The sequence below is a fragment of the Tachypleus tridentatus genome, chromosome 7 (assembly GCF_004210375.1).
Source record: "Tachypleus tridentatus isolate NWPU-2018 chromosome 7, ASM421037v1, whole genome shotgun sequence".
NCBI classification, from domain to species: domain Eukaryota; kingdom Metazoa; phylum Arthropoda; class Merostomata; order Xiphosura; family Limulidae; genus Tachypleus; species Tachypleus tridentatus.
In genome coordinates, this window is record NC_134831.1 from 33906179 (window position 1) to 33917857 (window position 11679).

The following is an 11679-nucleotide window of genomic DNA, read 5'->3' on the forward strand; positions in this document are numbered from 1 at the left end:
CTTGTGGAAGAATATTTGATACGAATTATGATTTCTATAATTTTAATGCTAATGATAACTCGTGTTTTATTTTAGCGAAATAGTAAAGACACTTCTCTTTCACTGTTTGTGGTAGTTGGACCTAACCCGTAATCTCAACAGGAAAAATTAAGCTTAACTCAATCATAATTGCAAGTTTGCTTTATTTTGCATTTTCTTATTCTAAATTATTTCGCCCAGCATGGCTAAGTGGTTAAGGCACTCGACTTGTAATCTGAGAATTGCAGGTTTGAATCCCAGTCACACCAAACATGCTCGCTCTGTCAGCCGTGGGGGCGTTATAATATTACGATCAATTCCAATATTCGTTGGTAAAAGAGTAACCCACCAGCGGTGGGTGATGATGACTAGCTGCCTTCTCTCTAGTCTTTCATTGCTAAATTAGGGACGGCTAGCGCAGATAGCGCTGGTGTAGCTTTGCGCGAAATTCAAAACAAATCAAACTAAATTATTTCACGCAACGTGCAAAGTAACGTATGACGTATGAATCATTGTATTTGTAAAATATAAAGTACATGGAAATTGCCACATATTGTTATTCTAATTCCAAGTTGATTATTTAGCAGTTGTGTAGTTTGTTTTAATACAGGTTATTGTGTAAATATTATAACTACACCTGTCACTTTTACCTTTTATGGTATATGACAGGGTTTGCAATAATCTTGGTATAATTTGTTTTTTCGATTATATAAGAAAGGTACGGGTATATCTTCAAAAATGAGGAAACGTATTTGTGAGAGGTTTTTGGTGCCACAAATATTAAATGTCAACATACATCCACACTCTTTTGATTTTTGTTTTTTTACAAGGTTTTTGAAATACCGAAAACTCTAAATTAGTTTTTAAAGATGAAATAATGAAATATAAACACTTTTGGTTAACAGCAGTATACAATTAGATGATCATTTCGTTTTAAAAAGGATACCGTTTTCTAAACTAGACCCCAGCTATCAAAAAGTATTTCATTTGCAAACGATTTTCCATTAGAGCTACTGTTAATGTGAAAATTAGGCGATTAAGCACATTTTAGTTGCATTCTCATGAAAATTTAAATTTTAGTATTATAGCATCTGTACCGAGAAGGGGGTCCTCATCAGTACAACTATAATAGATGGGTAAGATGGGAAAATTCCATTAATAGTTTTTTGAGTTTTCTCATATCATCTCCACCACCCCTATGCAGACGTTCTTCAGTTCTTAGCCTTATGAATTCCTACTCGTTATTCTTTGAAAACAGCTGGTTCATTTCTCCAACTATTACTCAATTTCACTCTGCCTTAAACACCGTAAGTTGTGAATATTACCATATAAGAAAAATGTCAGATTTAGATAGACAAGCGTTGAAACTGGAATGGTTTTAAGAACACAAACACCCTAATATGACAACCAAATGCAAAGGAATACAAAAAACTGTACACAGAATCTGCCAGATCAATTTTATAACTTCATTTATTGCATTAGTTCCTTTTATTACATATCATACAATGTACTCTTATATATATATATATATATATTAAAGTACATTTCAAACGACACAAAAAACAGCGATCACTGATGATTTTCTTGCTTGTTCAATCACATAAAGGAAAGTAAATATTAAATTCTTTTCTTGTTTGTGGAACACAAACACCCTAATATGACAACCAAATGCAAAGGAATACAAAAAAACTGTACACAGAATCTGCCAGATCAATTTTATAACTTCATTTATTGCATTAGTTCCTTTTATTACATATCATACAATGTACTCTTATATATATATATATATTAAAGTACATTTCAAACGACACAAAAAACAGGGATCACTGATGATTTGCTTGCTTGTTCAATCACATAAAGGAAAGTAAATATTAAATTCTTTTCTTGTTTGTGGAACACAAACACCCTAATATGACAACCAAATGCAAAGGAATATAAAAATCTGTACACAGAATCTGCCAGATCAATTTTATAACTTCATTTATTGCATTAGTTCCTTTTATTACATATCATACAATGTACTCTTATATATATATATATATTAAAGTACATTTCAAACGACACAAAAAACAGGGATCACTGATGATTTGCTTGCTTGTTCAATCACATAAAGGAAAGTAAATATTAAATTCTTTTCTTGTTTGTGGAAAAGATGCGGTGAATAATTCTCCCTACTGAAAAAAGGCCTCGCTCGTATAGACACGAGTTATATAAATATTTATTAATCTTCCTCGTTTTAAATGATTGTTTGTTTTTGATTTTCACGCAAAGCTACACGAGGATTATCCGTGCTAGTCGTCCCTCATTTAGCAGTGTAAGACTAGAGGGAACGCAGCTAATCATCACCACCCACCGCCAACTCTTTTATCATCGAATAGTGGAATTGACCGTCACATTATAACGCCCCCATGGCTGAGAGAGCGAGCATGTTTGATGTGACGGGGATTCGAATCCGCGAACCTCGGATTACTAGTAAAACTGAGGCCTAAGTTTTTTCTTTGATTTTCAATGGGCTGTTAAACATAGAAGTTGTAGTCTTGAATTGGATCTGGTAGCTGAAGTAGCTAATTATTTCACACATTTTTAATCAGTTTAGATTATATCTTTATTCAAGCACTGTTTTGAATTTGCGGGTACACATTTCGAATGCAGTTATGTCATTTTCAAAAACCCGATGTCGAAAAGTCGTAAATATGCGATATTTTACTAAGACAAAGGTTAGGAGTTTATATCACGTTTATTCTGCGATTATGTATTCTTTATATGTGTATGTGTGTTTGTCAGTTTTAAGAAATGGCACAGGTAGTTGTATAAATTTATATGAGTTAGTGTTTTGTGCAGATGTTTTAAGAATGCCTTTTTTCACCCTACAGCCAATAGAAAAGCCGAACAGTAAGTAAAGACTAACACGTATATTGTTTCAATTAAGATTTATTTGTTCACTTGTTTGTTTTTCTTTTGCTGCTTTCATTATTATTTGTGGTACATTTCCTAAACATGCATTCGCGGGCATACTTTCAATCATCTGGCGGATATCAGTGCACATAAATAACACAGAATTCTCAAATTATATCTGATCAGTTTTGTATTAGAATATCATTAATAGTGTTTGATATTTTCTCTCGATTAATAGATGTTCAACTTCAGGAAGGTTTGGAGTAAAAAAAGTCGTTAAGCTTGTCGAGTGATTATATCAGTATTTATAGCGAACTCTAGGAAATCAAAATAGATATTGCATTTAAAGTAAATAATTTTAAAGTTAAATATAGATTATATCGATATATATTATTTTGGTTTCGTAGGTCTCAGGTAACTGATTACCTAAAGTTGTAAAGTTTATCGAGTTCGTAATAAAAGTGTGTGTCGTGTACTGCTGAACAAGTTTTATAACACCTTTTTCTTGTCAACTCCACGTGCCCTGCGTGAGCTGACTTAGAAATAAGAACGGCACGAGAACCACCCTGCATTAATTGCTGCAGTTTTGCTTTATGATGATGCGTACAACTTTTAGACGTGTGATTAAAATATTTTCTGTGACGATGTTTAATGTATTATAATAACGCACCATTCAAGTGTGCAAGACCAATTTTTCCTCAATTTCCCTGAAGAAATCACCCCTAGTGAACAATGTAACAAGCTCAGCCAAACTAATAACCTGTTTCCACCAATAAAAGGAGTTCGAGCATCCACTTAATTAAACAAGAGGGCGTCTCTTATTATTATTCCGGGGTAAATCTTTAATCATAAATATAGGTACTTGAGCATCTGATTCCGGTTTTACGTAATGAAGGTTACGACCTGTAAGTGGCATATTAAATAGCATATTAGCTCTTTTTGTTTTACGCAACGATACTCCATGGTCCATCTGCGCTCTTGTCCCCCGTTGGTACAGCGGTAAGTCTACGGATTTACAACGCTAAAATCAGGGGTACGATTCCCCTTGGTGGACTTAGCTTTGCTAAAAGAAAACGCACACACTCATCTGCGCTCTGTCCATCGATGGAAATCGAAACCCGGATTTTACATTTACTCTTAAACGTACCTAAGAATAATATCAAATAGTTAAAAACATGAAGTTTATTGAGTACTGAAGAAGAAAACACAATGAGAAAGAATAGTTTTAAACTACATATTTATTAGATTACTCGTAGAAAATAGCCATTCCATTGATTCGCTGAACTTTAGAAATGCGTGAAAGTGACAATCACTGTAAAATTCTGTGGGAACAATTCAGTTTGATTTTTGTACTTAAAAATAATAAAGAAACCAAAAGTTACTATTTGTTCGAGATATTGGTAAATCTTATTCCGAACTCTGCTAGTTTTAAGGTAAGCCAAAGTCAAACATTTTGAGGATAGAATATTTACAAATTAATCAGTTGTGTTAGATCGATTTTTAAACATTTCTTAATTGTTAGGGCATCTTAATACTTGTAGCTCTAGGGCAGGGGTTCCCAACCTTTTGGCATTCGCGACCCCTTACCTAAAAGTTTGAAACCCATGTGACCCCCTACTTAGGGCTTACTATCAGCAGCTTAATTTTTCTTTTATTTTCTGTGAAGGAGAGGGAAAGAAACATCTAAAAATATTTAAAATATCTGTAATTATTTATTAGCAAATTAAATCACATTGGTCCAACCTGAATTCACAAAAGAAACATATATTTCTTAAAATAATATTAACATAGGTTTGAACAGCTATCCAACCCAGCTAGTGAGATGTCTGATGTTGCATTTCAGCAGCAAGCTTTGAAATTCGTGGCCGAGTGTTTGTTAGAGCCAGTCTCATGTCATTTCCCACATCCAATCTGTTCCTATTCTTTGTTTTTATATTGACAAGAATGGAAAATCCTGCCTCACACAAGTGGGTAGAAGCGAATAGAACAAGGACACGTAAAGCTATCATGCTGACTTTGGAGTATGACTGATACATAGCGCACCAGAACTGAGTCACAGATTTCACCTTGAAGAGATCACGAGCTGAAGAGTCGTTCCTTAGATCCAGAAATTCATCTTGGATATCATCTGGGATGCTGGATACATCAAGTTCAGTACAAAATGGGTTCCTTACCAGGGCCTCCTGTTCCTGTGATAGCTCAGGGAAGTAACGCTCGACTTCCTTTTCTAGAGACTGAAGATGTTCGGTAATCTCATCCTTGAGGAACTGATCCAGTTGGATCTGAGACTCATCCGTCACTCCACAAAGTTTTTCAAACATAGCGATGTTTCCAAGATTGGTTTTCCGACGCCAGTTCTGCAGTTTGGAAACAAAGGCCGAAGACTATCTTGAAAAAGGAGAACATGTGTTTCCCTTCCTTGAAGCTTCAAATTGAGCTTGTTCAGCTGGTCAAAAGTGTCGGCTAGGTACGCAACCCTTTTATTCCATGCTTCATCTTCGAAGTGAGCTACAAGATCTTTCCTTTCTTGAGTCTCCAGGAATAGCTTTATTTCATCTTTCATTTCAAAGACACGATTAATAACGTTTCCTTTCGACAACCAACGTACTGCTGCGTAGAAGAGAAGGACTTCGTGGTCAGCATTCATGTCTTTGCATAGTTTTTTGAATAAGCGAGTGTTAAGTGCTTGAGTTTTCACATAATTTACAATTTTGATTACAGAGAGGCAGGGAGAGTCTTACTGGCGAGAGCATATCAGTGAATCATGCAGTGGATGCCCTTTGCTTGAGGTGCTAGCTTCTTCACTCTCGACTGGAATCCTGATTTCGATCCCAGCATAGGCGTTGCCCCATCCGTACAAACCCCACACACGTTTTCCCATTGAAGATCTTCGTCTTGAAAAAAAGTTGAAACTTTTTCCATGACATCATCAGCTTTTGTTGTGGTTTCAAGTGCACTGCATAATAAGAATTCGTCTTTGATGTCACCTGAATTAATGTATCTCACGAAGAGTAGCAACTGAGAACATGAACTTACATCTGTTGACTCGTCGAGCTGATAGGAGAACAAAGGGGAACCCTTGATTTCAGTCAAAACCTGTTCCTTCACATCCACAGACATTTTAGAAATGCGCCTCTGTATAATATTATTTGACAGGGATACTTGCTGCATCTTCTTTGCACTGGCTTCTCCAAGAATAAGATTTACTGCTTTCATCATGCAGGGTTTAAGACGTGTTTCTCCAATCGTTTGAGGCTTTTTTTGTTTAGCAATTTCGAATGCAATCTCATATGAAGCTTCCACTACGGCTGCACTCTGCTGCTGAAACGACCCACTTCTATCGATTCTTTGGCTTTTAAGACACCGTTCATGTCGTTTGAAGAAATCCAAACCCTTCTTTACGTGTTCTGGATGTTTCGTCTCGAGATGACGCTTGAGTTTTGATGGTTTCATTGACTCTGCACTCAGGACAGCATGGCACAAAACACACTGTGGTTTCTCGATGCCGTCGTTGGCGAGCACAGTGGTGAAGCCAATGTTGAGGTAGCATTATGTGTATCTGCGCCGTTTAGCCATGGACACAACTCACCTCTACTGCTTACTTATCTCCTTCTTAAAATAAAATAAAAATGTTGAATAATGAACGCTTTGGCAACTGTAGATCTTACACTGACTACTTGTGAGGGGTGCAGATAGAGTAATGATGGGGTAAGTATTGGGAGGGAAGGGAACGTGGCCAGTCGCGCGATTCGTATTCCACCAATCAGCAACGGACATGTGACTCACGTGTCGGCAGCGAGCACACACACACTTAATCACAGCTAAACAGACACACAAGCATACGTACATGCGCGTCCACTCACATACTCGCTACTTACTAGTACACACATACATACAGTTGCAGGCACATTCACTCACAGGCACGCATACATACACCCATAATATCACCTAATGACATTGAACTAACGTAACACACGTTTTGCTTTGCAAAGAAACAAAAAAAATGTAAGAGCATGAAAATGTAATTGATGAAATAAAATTAATGTTATCCCAAGCTACTTCTAACAAGGCTACGCGACTCCCCTGCCAAGGCTTTGCGACCCCTTGGGGTGTCGCGACCCACCGGTTGGGAACCCCTGCTCTAGGGTAAGCCGTACTGTTACCTCTTAAGGATAGGATATTTTCAAATCTAAGCCCACAAAGACAACACGCACTAACGTACACACAATGATTCTAAACACAAGTAAAAAAAAAAAGAAAATACCCTAAGTCACTAAGCACACTAAAACATTGAACTCAACCAAAAAATAATAATAACAAAAACAGACATTCACATCCTAAACCAACAAACAGTGTTAAAATACCCGTAATTTTCAGAATAATACCCATCCTCAAGAGACAACCCCTTACACTTTATTGCTATCTCTTATCCCAACCAGAATAATTTATATACTAAATTTCAAGGCTAGTTTATAATAAATAGTATTTTCGAATTTATAGCTCAATTAATGACCTCATTGAGTGGATGGGTAACATAGTGTCTTAACAGTGTTGTAGATTGTCTACCCCTTCAGAACTGAATATATTACTCAGAATGGAGTTTCTTTCAAAAGCCTGTTAGTGTGTGGACACCTAAGCTGATAAACTATTCACAGCCTTGAAACTAGTTGGTATGCAGATTAACTACTCTCAAGGGGTTATATGTTCGATATAACCCTGGATTCATTACTTTATAAATTACCTTAACCAGAAAGGAGCAGGACCTTGGCTTACCCTAAGAGTAATAGCCCATGAAAATATGAAAATTAGAATTTAATACTTCGTAAATTACATTGAAAAAAACAAGCAAACAAAATTTCCTGGTCTCCTAGTGAGCTAGCGGCGAACTTATGGACTTACAACCCAAAAATCTGAGGTTCGATTCCCTTCGGAGTACCAACAACCTAGATGTTTGCACTAATAAAACAACAACAAAATCTTATTGTTTTCAACAGGTGGATGTGTTTTCAACTAGAGAAAGGGTAAAATCTAGAAATTAGGTTTATTTTGATAAATGCCTCTCCTTACTGGCCAAAATCTTGTTAGCAGCTGATCCAGGATTCCATTTAGAAGGGCTGAAGGGTGGTTACTTAATAGAGTCTGGGACATGCTTTCCTAGAAAACACTTTAAAGCATACGAACTGATTGTTTTCAAAGCTTATGCCTACGGCAGGTGTTGGTGAAGAATTTTAGATCATTATGAATCACCTCAGGTGGAGAGTTACCCTATTCCAACCTTACTTCCGGATCAGTCTCTGCTTGACTTCCTCGAGGGCAAATTCTAAACCTGCAAGCGTCGTTAAAAACTAAATTCAAGTAGAGAAATACAGATTTAAGTGGTTAGTCTTTGTGGTTAGTCATTAATTTCCTCTTGTTATAACTAAACGGTAAATCTGACAACAAATAACGTTAAAATCGAGTTTCAATGCCCGCGATAGGCACAGCATAGATATCCTGTTGTGTAGCTTCATGCTTAACAATATGAAACTTTGAATACATTTTTAGACTATGATGATTATTCATTCGCTGATTTTAAAAAAAAAAAGTATAGCTACATATAAGATATCTTTATGACAGTAATATCTCTTTCATCTGGGAAAACACGTCAATTGTAACTCATTCAGTAAACTTATTTTGATATTTTAGACGTATCTTTAAGAGGCAAACGATGGGTGTAGAGCTACACCCATGGGTGTAAGTGTCAAACATTGGGACTGCTAAAATACAGAAAGGGTAGGAAATTAACCTTTGAACTTTGTGTTGAATATTATTGTACACTAGTAGAACGATAGGTGCTGATACATGAGCCATGAACATTGTAACAAAAATTTGAAGATAAAATTTACGACTTAAAGTTATTGGACAAAACTATCGCACGCTGTTCGAACTGATAAAGACTACAGATTCACTTTCTGCCAAACCAAGTGTTTAACTGTGTCCAAAGCAGTGATTAACGTCTTGTTTTTTGGCTGTTTGTATTCTGTGTCAGGTGTCGCTTAAACTTCGTCAGCAATTCGTTTCAGCGCAAATCTTCCCTCATCTAACACGTGGAGAATACAGATGTCTGATAGTTGGATAAAGAAATTCCATTTGGAACCATCAGGGCAGTAAACTCCCGATTCTATTCGTCAAGTAAGAAACTAGTGACTGTTGGTCGACTGGTAAGGTTACACACTTTTTCTTTGCTGGATCGGCTTGAACGAATATCATTTACGAATACAGCATGAACGTCGGTGCGAAAAAATATAGATAAAACATTTCGTTGAAACGGAGAAAAAGTTTTGTTGATGGTGTCGAGAATACTAAATAGGAGGTTTTGAAGAAACTTGTGGTAAAGGTTGCCAGTGTTTCAGTATGAAAATCACGTCCACACTGTCCAAGCTGTTTGGTCCACATGTTTAGAAATTAGTCCTCGTTAGAGCGCTATATGAAAACCTGCACAGTTACGTGTCACGTTGCTTTCCTTCGTATTTACTACAAAAATAACATTACTGTAATAAAATGCCTCATTTAATGACAAAGCTGAAACGTTGATGTTTGTTTTTTTACTGTACTGCAGATAATATTTAGCATACGGATCTAGCAGGTGTTTTAATTTTGAACAAAATGACGTTTTCCATTTTTTAGAACTATATGCATTTGTGCACGTTACGTGTTCCTATTTCTAAGAACAAATTTAGTATTTAATTATACTACAGGTACAATATTGTATAATAGCCGCTGTTGCTTCTTTAAATTTACAGTTTGAAATCACCTATTTTTGTATTTCTTAAGCCTAAACATGGTCCACAAATTCGTGGGATTAATAGCTGTACAGTGGAAGCAGGACGTCGTAATATAGTTATGTAAATTGTAAGCGATATACCTTGAAAAATGCAACTGATAAACTATATTTTGTATATACCTGCATATGTTTGTCTGTAGTTTGAAAACCTTTCATCACATTATATCTATATAATTTAATAAAGACACTGTAAAACAAAACGCTACACTGTTACTCAACACATCTTTCACAACGAAGGAAACCTGTTATATTGGACTAGTCTACTAGTAGAAGAAAGAAAAAAAATCGCATCTCACGCGTAAGCCATTCCGTCATGTGGTGATCTTCTGATCTATGTGCTACATAGAGGTGTGTTTGTGTGTGTTTTTCTTATAGCAAAGCCACAAATTATATAAACAAGTAAGTTTAGCCATTATAACAGCTCCTTCAAGGCTTAGCTGAATCTACGAAATATTTGATTAAATGTATATATTTTATTTTTATAATTGCTACATGTAAAACAAAACATTAATTACAAGTTTATAATTCTTAAAGAGCCAACGTCTTTTATACAACAAATAGTCTCCCAATTGAGAAATATCAGATGCATCATTTTTAAGAATTTTAATTTGTAATTAGGTCCATCACTGAAGTACGTTACGAAATGGAAAAATGTAATTACTTTTTTATATGTTACCGTGGGTGTTATGTCACAATGTTTAAAGTGCGTTTTAAAACAACTGGAAACATGGAAGATCTAACGGACAGCATTCGCCTATTTCAGCTTACATAGAGCTGACGTATAAAACACTAAGAGTAACTGATGAAAAGGTACTACAGGTGAATGGAACATTAAGCATGATAACATATTTTAAACAGTTGTCTACCTTGATACATTTACGAAAAATGCTGAAAGTAATTAGAGACCACAACGATAACCATGTCAAGCTAAACTTTCTGCATCCAGTAATTAATGAAGTAGAACATCGTTAGGCCGGATTATCCAATAGTAAAGTTGACCGAACAGCGTTAGAACGGAATTATCGAATAGTCAAATGGACCGAATAACGTTAGGACGGAATTATTCAATAACAAAGTAGACCGAATAACGTTAGAACGGAATTATTCAATAACAAAGTAGACCGAACAAAGTTGAAATGGAATTATTTAATAACAAATTAGACTGGATAGCGTTAGAACAAAATTATCCAAGAATAAACTACATTAAATATCGTCAGAACGGATTATTGAAGTATATATCAGGTCATCCCTTAAGTAATGTCCGATTTTAGATTCAGAAAAATAGAAAGGATTTCAAACGTCTTTAATGTTATTTAATCAATAATGTATGTTCATTATTATTAATTACTTCCTGCGAACGATTCACAAGCTTCTGAATACCACTTCTATAAAATTCATGGAGTTTGAAGGAAAAGAAAGTAGAGAGGATAGTTCTGACATCTTCATGTGTTCCAAGCTATTTTCCATCAAGATAGTTCTGCAAACATTGAAATAGATGATAATCAGATGAGACAAGGTCTGGAGAATAAGGAGGAAGTTTTTCCCAGTCTAGCTCTTCAATCTTTACTGATGTGATCCTTTCTCTCCTGCACTGAGCCATTGTCTGCGGCGTTTAACATTCTTATAAAATATCTATTTTTCATCTCCAGTCACTAATCTGTCCAAAAAAGGTGAGTTACGTTCACGAGAGTGTAGAGAAATGCAAATGTCCACTCGTGCTCTAAGGTTGGCTTGTGTCTAATCATGAGGGACCCATTTTCCAAGTTTTGACATCTTTCCAAGCTGTTGCAGATGATAGTGAACTGTTGAATGGGTTGAAGTAAGCTTCTGTGCTAGTTCTTCAACTGTTATAGCACAATCTTCATCACGAACAGCCAGCAGTAAGTCCTAATTAAACTTAAATGATGCGCCACGTTCAGGTCGTTCTGTTGAGTTTAATGATG

General features: G+C 35.8%; 1 protein-coding gene across 16 annotated transcripts in view; it reads right to left on the reverse strand.

Moving 5' to 3' along the window:
- Positions 1 to 11679, reverse strand: part of LOC143255404 (roundabout homolog 1-like) — a 147544-nt gene that overhangs the window by 76496 nt on the left and 59369 nt on the right. The window lies entirely within an intron of this gene.